Source organism: Manis pentadactyla, chromosome 15, assembly GCF_030020395.1.
Source record: "Manis pentadactyla isolate mManPen7 chromosome 15, mManPen7.hap1, whole genome shotgun sequence".
NCBI classification, from domain to species: domain Eukaryota; kingdom Metazoa; phylum Chordata; class Mammalia; order Pholidota; family Manidae; genus Manis; species Manis pentadactyla.
The window spans coordinates 41440711-41449518 of record NC_080033.1 but is presented as its reverse complement, the minus strand read 5'-3'; positions in this window follow the sequence as shown (position 1 = coordinate 41449518).

The following is an 8808-nucleotide window of genomic DNA, read 5'->3' as shown; positions in this document are numbered from 1 at the left end:
TAGTGCTCGCTGATCCAACCCCAAACAACACAGTGGTGCTGCCTTGAGGTGGAAGTTGGCCCCTGAGCCTGGGCTTGGGGGAACGTGGCCCCAAGCTGGGGCCCTGGGGTGTGGAGGGACCCCAGAAGAAGCCCTTGGAAGTTCTCGTGGAGGTGCCGGCCAGCCTGCTGGGTTCACCTTCCCTGCACACTTAATGCCGCGGGAGTACGTGCTTTATCCTAAATAACATTTGACTTATTTTTTGTGGCCTTTGTTTGATAGAGTTACCCAGAATCAGGGTGCTCCTGTGTACTGTATATTGACACTTTTGATATTTTACCAGATTTTAAAGGAATTATTATTTTCCACAAAATGTAAAATATCTGTTTGAGACCATTGTGTTAACATCTACTCAGTGTCTACTTATTGAATGTCCTCCCGTTAGTTGGTCTTCATTCTAGATGCCAGCAAGACAGAGGGGAAGGGGAGCTGCCAACTCTTGCCCAATATCCTGCTGAATGAAAGTCCTGGAAGCTGCCTTAATCCTCAGCGGGGTTTCCTCCAAGTGGGGACCAGTCTCCTCCCAGATGATCTGTGCCCCAGCCCCAGTAATGTGAGACCAAAGCAGTCCTGCCAAAGAAGTCATTTCTTAGTAAAGGAGCCCACTGAGTTCATTTCATTTGTTTGTTTGTTTCCTTTGAAAGCTATGGAGTGGAGAAGAACAGAGAGGGAGGGTGGTGTGGTGGAAACAGCACAGCATTTAGAGTTGCACAGATCTGGGTCTGCAGGGGACTAGCTGGTTTCTTGGGAGAGTGGCTCCATTGCTGTGAGCCTCAGAGTTCTTTGTCTGTAAAGGCATGGTTGGATCAGATAATCAAAGGTTCCCTAAGTCCCAGGACCCACAGCTCTGTGGATGTCAGCATAGTGATTACTACAATCAGAGAAGTCACCGAGATACTAGTGACTGTGAAGCTGCTCTTGGGCTGCCCACACTCATCCCACTGTTTCTCCACTTCTGTGTAAATAAGGACTGTTCAGTGGTGCCCTCTCTGTGTCATGGACTGTTCCAGTGTCAATCAGATTTCTATGTCTGGTGTGGATTTATTTTAAAAGCTGTGCTCTTCATGGAAAAATAAGTGTATACAGTAATAAAGACTATTTCCTGTGCTGTGTATCTAGTAGCAGATTCTTCATGAAGGTGGTGCTATAAATTGTGCCAGGCAAATGGACTTCTATGATCAGCCTCCAGCTAGTAAAGAAGAGTTTCTGGTCATAGTTGCCCCTGTTTCACCCAAATAACTTTTTATAACCCATGGAATAGGAGACTGGGAGGGGTTGAATCTGTAACCCCAGCTCTGAGATTGACACATATGCTTATTTAAATAGAAAGTGGGTGCCAAGTTAGTTATCCAGTTTTGCTTTTTCATTTCGAGGGCTGAATTTCCAGGGGGTCAGACCCTCTAATTGGACAGAATTCAATGCGTAATTGGTTGCATATGTGCATTTTTCTGGGGAGGCTGCATTAACCTTAGTACTAAGCACTATCATTGTTTGGGAAAGGTATAACTTACATTATTATTTTTAATGCAAGTCAGCACGTAGACAGACACCAGTGTAAATGAGGCACTGACAGATAACAGTTCAGTCTGTCTTCAAATATGGAAAGGCTTTCAGGGAGTTGGTTGTGGGCCCAAGGGCTGAACTGAGGCCAGCGTTAGGAAGTCCAAGAAGACAGTTTACACGATTAGCCCAGACAGAGAATGGGCTGTTGCTGGAAGTGTGAGCCCCCGCAGCACTGGAGACATGCAGGAGGTGGCAGACAATGTCTCTTGGGTAGCCTGTAGAGGGGACTCAGTGTCACGTGGGGGTGGAGGGGGAAGGTTCCGTAACATCTAAGGTCCCTTCCATTCTGAGCTGCTGGGATTTTTTTGGTCTGTGCAGCCGCATCAGCACGTGCAAATGCACTTACACTAAGGATCCCAAGGCAGTGAGTGGTGTGGACTGTCAGGTTGTGTAGACATCCCAGAATGGGTGCTCTCATTCTGGTCATTTTGTTTTAACTCCAGAATTGGAGTTAGGGTTTATTATAATGAATTAAACAAAAGGCAGCCGTGTCTCCAGTCCTCCGCTCATGCATGCTGACATTTAATGAGTAAGTGGCCCTGGAGGAGTAGGGGGGGAGGCTGGCCAGAAGCATAAAGGGCAACCCTGGCTGCTGCCCTGTCCCCTGGGCCGACAAATGTGGTAGGAGAAGCCTCACAGGTGAGCCTCACTTTAGGCACCTGGTGGGCTTTTGAACCATCCCAAATCTAGTCACACCCTTGTCTGATTTTTGGAGAGAGATAATTTCACTTTTAATCTCCTCCCAAAAGGCACTGATATCGTGTAATTTCTCTCTAGGCTTCACTTTGTTGTCTGTACCGTGGGCCAGGATTTATTAAAACTAGTGTTCATGGGTGGGCTTCAAAAAATTTCAGAACTTTCTGAAATTAAGTGCAAGTTTTTGTATGGATGAGTCTGGGTCTACTTTTCTGAGAGAATCCATATAATCACCAGATTCACAAATGTTTAAGGCTCACAGCTGTATTACCTGTGGAGGCATCTCCTGATGATACGTGGTGTCAGTCTCTGTCCTCCACCCCAAACTAAATGAAGATGACACCCTGGCTTATTTCCAAAGCTCCATCACCCCAAGTTATGATTGCTCTTCATTTGAATCTTTCCTACCTCAAATATCTCATGTTTTCCTGACAGCGATCCTGGGAGGTAGGCAGCAAAAAGAACAATTTCCTCAATGAGGAAACTGAGGGCTGGGGTTGGGAAATGATCTACCCAAGGTCATAAGGGCCACTGATGGACAAAGTCCATGCTGCCCTCATTATACTTGGTGCCCTCTGGAAATAAGGTGGTGGTAGGGACCCGACAAGTCCTGACACATGCCCCACAGTTGTGGGAAAGGACAGCAAGGCTGTGAGGACTTGGACATCAAGGGACAGCTTGTTGCAGGGGAGTAGGAAGATCATTTTGTCATACAGCCTGAAAAAGAACAGTCAAGATGGGTCTACGTGGTTCAAGGAACAGTCAAGATGGGTCTACATGGGTCAAGGAACAGTCAAGATGGGTCTACGGGGGTCAAGGAACAGTCAAGATGGGTCTACGTGGGTCAAGGAACAGTCAAGATGGGTCTGCATGGGTCAAGGAATTGTCAAGATGGGTCTGCGTGGATCAATGCTATTAAGAGCCAAGGCTATGGAAACGTTTAGAACTTCCAGTGCCCACTTGAGACCAGCTACTCTGATGTTATGACTGAGTCACATTAGAAAAGTCATTGTGCAACCTTAGTTTCCCCATCTGTAAAATGAGAGGGTTGGTTTAGGTGATTCTCTAGCATCCCTTCTGTTTTTAACGTGGAGATGCTCTCAGGGAGCTGTCACAATGTTTATGGGCTAATTCACACTAACATGTGAACGACCACTTGTGTGGGCAGATGCTTGTAGACAGAAGTGTTCGTTGTTGCCTTTCATTCATCCTGTATATTTAGTGAAGGAGTCAACTTTTTCTGCAAAGGTCTCTACCACAACTGCTCAACTCTGCTATTGTAGTGTGAAAGCAGCTTTATCTACAACAGGTAATGGGCCAGATTTGGCCTTTTGGTCTGTGGTTTGCCCTGGCTTAGTGTAAAGAACAAAGCATTTGGAGTCAGACTAGGCCTGGGTTTGAACCCCAGCTCCACCACTCACCACTGTGGAATTCTGAACAAGTTATGTAAACTATCGGATGCTTTCTTGTTTCTGAAGGATGGGAGTAAGACTGCGTGGGAGAGTTGAGAGGAGAGGGCCCAACGAGAGGCTGTGCGTGTCTGAGCGACCTCCCTGGGGCTGCAGTGCCGGGATCCGAAGCCCGCTTCCGTCACTCAGCACGTCAAACCTGGGCAAGGCACTGAACGTGGCTTTGCCTTGGGTCATTGCCTATACATGGGAGTGACAGGGCCACTTACGATAGCACTGTGGGGAGGATTAAATGTTAATATCATATTCGGAACAGTATCTGCTATGCAATTTGCTATTACATGTTTTGTACATATCAGCTACATAGTCAATGTCTGTTTCCTTCTTCTCACTCATCTCTGCCTATTTCAAAGGCAGCCCAGCTGCTATGATGTTTTCCTGTAGCCAAAAGTGTCTCTGTTCCTTCACCCCCACCTCAGGATGGCGCCCCTGCTGTTTGAATTTGGGCTTGGGTAGCCACATTTGAGTCTCCCTGGGCCCGAGTGCATGTGACCAACTGGGCAGAAAGTGCCAGCTTCAGGAAATACCAGCATCCACAGGCCTGCCAGGCAACAGCCAAACATTTGCAGGACCCACCTGCCCCACAAGCCCTCTGCTGTCAGCTCCCATTAGGCTGTTGGAAGGAAGATGCTTCCCTAGCCGGGCCACATCTCAGGCAGGCCCTGACCTCAGCTGCAACCCAGGGGAGGAGACAGAAGTATGGTGAGCAGAGACTCTGGAAAGAGTTGGCAACAAATTGGCTTCTGCTGTCCTGCTTATCTGCTACCGGCTCTGTTGGCCTCAGGCCTGGGAGGGGCTGAGCTAGGCCAGAGGAGCAGGACAGGAAGGTAGGGAGGGGTTGGGCTGCAAGAAGTCAAGGAAGATCCTCTCTGTCCACAGAAAAGGCCCTAGCAAGGATGGTGGCCTGGACATACCTAGGAGTCACAGATTCATTTTTTCTGCAACAGACAATGGTTATCATACAAGGGGCAGCCCCCACACTCCCTGCAGCTTCAGGCTCTAGTCCTGAATCCCCACCTAGCATAGGCAGACTTGTGGTCAGAAGAGGAGAATTCGAAACAGACCCAGCCCCTGGCCACAGTGGTCCTGGTGCAGGCCTGAAGGCCATGGCCAGCCCAACAACAGGGCACCTGGCCACCGCCTCCCCTGAGTCCATTCCCAGGTCCCTGTCCTTTGCACCACAGTCCCGCTAGTTCCCATTGAACCTAATCCCCATCTCCAGCCACTTGATAGTAACAATACCCTACCAGTGGAAGAGGGTGAGGGGGAGCATGGATACCTGAGGCATGGATACGCTTCACAGATAAGGAAGGACTTTGCAACTGTGACATTTCACATGAGCTGCAGTCAGATCAGGGAGCATCAGAGTCAAGATTAAAATTATTAGTTTGGCAATTAAATTTACAGAGGCTCCCAACCGACTTTTGGGATTGGAAGGGAAACATGGCACCCGGAGTAGCTGGCTGTGTCAGAGAGAGAATGGGGCCCTCCCAGACTCACAACCCACGGATTCCCAGGAGGGCTGAGGCCGGGGGAGCATCAGCACCTCGCACAAGGACATGGCCTCAGCTGATACTGGCAAACACGTGGGATTATCCAGGGCCAGTACTGTCCCAAGGGCTTTACAGATTTCACCTGACCGAATCCTCCTAGTAAGTCCGTGAGGTGGTATTACTATCCCCATTCATACGTGGGAGAAACTGGTAGCAAAGAGATGAAGTAATTTACTAGTTGGTGAACACTGGGACTTGGACCCAGAAAGTCCAGCTCCAGGCTGGGCACTTAATCACTCTGTTATGCCATCGCCCCTGGTCCCCAGCCTTACAGGCATGTATACATTATCCATTACAAATACATGCTATATATAAAAATAGTTTTATTTTAGATATATTCATATACATAATCTGTACACATATATGTAATTTATATACACATTACATATGCATATATACAAATACTCAAATGATTTATATATTTGTTTATAAATATATATTTCATATGTATTATTTATTTAATATATCATTCCTTATTTTATTTATTTTGCTATATATTTATATTTAATGTTATATTTATTATATGCATTTTATTTATATATACTTAGATGTAAATACATGTAAATGCATATATATTTAAATATATGTGTATTTAAGTGCCTACAATGTGCTAGGAAGCAAATGCCTTGCCCTAGGTCACTTTAGTAAAGGAAAGTTCATCTTGAACAGCAGTCTCCCGTCTCCCTCTGCTGGCTTTCTCCAAACACAGCCTGTGATCTCTAGTTCTTCATGCCAGATTCAGGTTCCATCGGGTCTCACTGTTAAGATGCAAAAGATTACACACACACATATGTGAGCATGACAAATGAGTGCATGTAACAGAAGTCTAACCTTGTTCTCTTAATAAATGAGGTTTTCTCATTCTCTTGTAACAAATAAGCAGTGGGTCGGGGGAGGGGTGTCCTTCAGCAGTTAGAGGAGTAAGTGTCCTTGGTCGGGGAGGAAGACTTTAGTGAGGGCTTCTGCCTGGTCATGTGCAGAGGCCCGGGATGGCTCTGGAGATGCTTAGAAAGTCATCAGGGGTTTGGACTCCTTCTAGCTTCTTGCTCCCCCTCCACAGCATGGGGTTCTCAGGCTCATGGAAGAGAAGGCTAATCATGTGCAGACATCTTGCTCACCTTTCAGAAGGAAGAAGGGAAATAAAGAGAAAGGGCGAAGGCAGTGGCCCGCTGAGCCTGTGCCTCTGTACTCCGGAGAAGAGTAGATTCCCTCGCCCGCACCCAGATGTCTGCCTACGCCAGACCCAGGGAACCGGGCAACTTCTAGCTGCAGGGGAGTCTGGAGGCAGTATTGTACTGGGTACATTGCTGCCCTGGACAGAATCAGAATTCCCTTAGGAAGAAGACAGGATATTGGGAGGACACTGCCTCCCTTCCTGTGGGCTCCTCACCCTGGAGTCTGTCATCTGCCATTGTGGAAAGTACCATGAGCAGCCATAGAAAAGCACTTCTGTGTCCTATGGGCCGAGATCAATTACTCTCTTGGCTTTAAGTTATGGGGACTCAGGTCTTGCAGGGTGAGGACAGACAGATCTGGCTCTACATCAGCTGAGCAGGTGAGAATGTCCGCTGAGCAGAGCATTTCTGCCCATTCCAGGCTCTCTCTCCCCTTCTCTGGCCTGACAGGGCACATCAGCTGCTTAGGAAGCTCATTACAATAGAACATGTGCACTGTGGCCACTAGATGGCACCAACACGCACTCTTGCCTCAGGGAAGCCGAGAGGACTGCGGGCTTTGTCCTCTGACCTGTCTCAGAGCCTGTTTAAACCCTCAGCATTCCCCCAAACCAGAGGAGTGAAAAGCGGGTGAAAAGGTCGGTTTGGTTCAATATTTCTGTATCTTGAATGGATTCGTTCACTCATTGCTCAGAATCGTGCCCAGTCCTACTATGGACCAGGAACTAGAGAACACAAAGGAATAACCTGGTCCTCTAGGCACGCTCAGTGTGATGGGGGAGGCAGCGCGGATGGCGTGATGATAAGGGAACAGTCACTGGGCACCTACTGCCTGCTGATGTGATGTCCTCCTGTCTCCCCATTGCCTTCAATGCAAATTCACACTCCCCAGAGTCCCCTTCCTCGTCTCGCCCACCTTTCTGCGCCAATCCCACCATACGAGCACCCACAAACACACCCGGGGACACATCCCTGGTCCTTCCCCCATCTCTCTGAAACCGGTTACCTCTTCTCTGTCCCTCAAGATGCCATCCCCTTAAAAAAACCTTCTCTAAACCACCCGTCACTGCACTTGCCACAGGAAGATCATTGTTGAGGTGATCTTTCAAGACCAGCACCTCTGGGGGCAGGAGGCAGCATCCACTTACTCATGCATATTTCTGCCTCCAGAGTCTAGGCGAGTACCTGGCACATGGTCAGCTCCAGCCGATGGTTGGGTTTACAGAGATGACGAGACAAGCCCATCTCACATACTGGCTGAGGACACACAGCACTCTCTGATCTGCACCCCCCTTGGGGGATATCAGAGAGTGCTCCTCATTGCAGGTGGCACTCGAGCTGGGCCATGAGGGAAATTCCAGGTCACAAGAATAGCAAGTGGTAGCACAGAGGCATGAATCAGTACAGGGGTGTCGTACCAATGGGTTTCAGCCTCGGGCAAGTTCACTATGGATTCAGTGAGACCCAGGGATGACAATGGAACATTCTTGGCAGGTGAGCTGGGTCAGCTAGAGGCTGACAGCCTCCCCCGGGCCGGCTCCCCTGCATGTGGTGTCTCATTCTCCAGCAGGTCAGTCTGGGCTTTTCACAGGCAGTCATGTGAGTGGACATGTGCAAGGCGTTTGGGGCCTGAGCCCAGAACAGGCACACCATCACTTCTGCTGTCAGTACAAGTCGACAGGCCAGCCCAGACTCTAAATGAGTGGAGCTGCAAAGGCACATGGCAAAGGGTGTGGAGAGAGATGGAAACAACTGTGGCCATTCAGATGGCTCACTACGGCTCTGTAGGGTGGGGAATAGCCACAGGGAGACCAGTTAGGAGTCTTACACCAGCCCAGATGGGAGGCACACAGTAGATCCGTTGCAGAGATACTATGTGAATAGAGTCCAGAGCACTTCTGCGGTGCTGGGACCTGGAGGAATTCTGTTTTGGAGGCTGGGGAGGCCACCTGAGCCACAAGGCATTTAATCTCAGTTTGAGGGAGGAATATGATTTAGGAAGCTCCCACCCAAGAAGCCTCGGCACGATTAGTATCCAGAGGCTGAAACATCCAAGCGACCCGTCTGAATGCTGTCCCTGGATGTGACAGCTCAGACATAGTCACCACTCTCTGGGGATGTTCCTGGGAATCTTGACCTTGAGTTGAGCTCCTGGTTCCGTATGAAGGAGCTGTAGCTATACGGATATTGCCCACAAGAGGGCAGCGAAGAACTGTCAGCCAAATGGGTGCCTTTGGCCAGAGTCAGGTAAGTTAGAGATCAGGACCAGCGCAGATAAGGAGTTTTAAACGATTTGTAGGAAGGGAGGGTTGC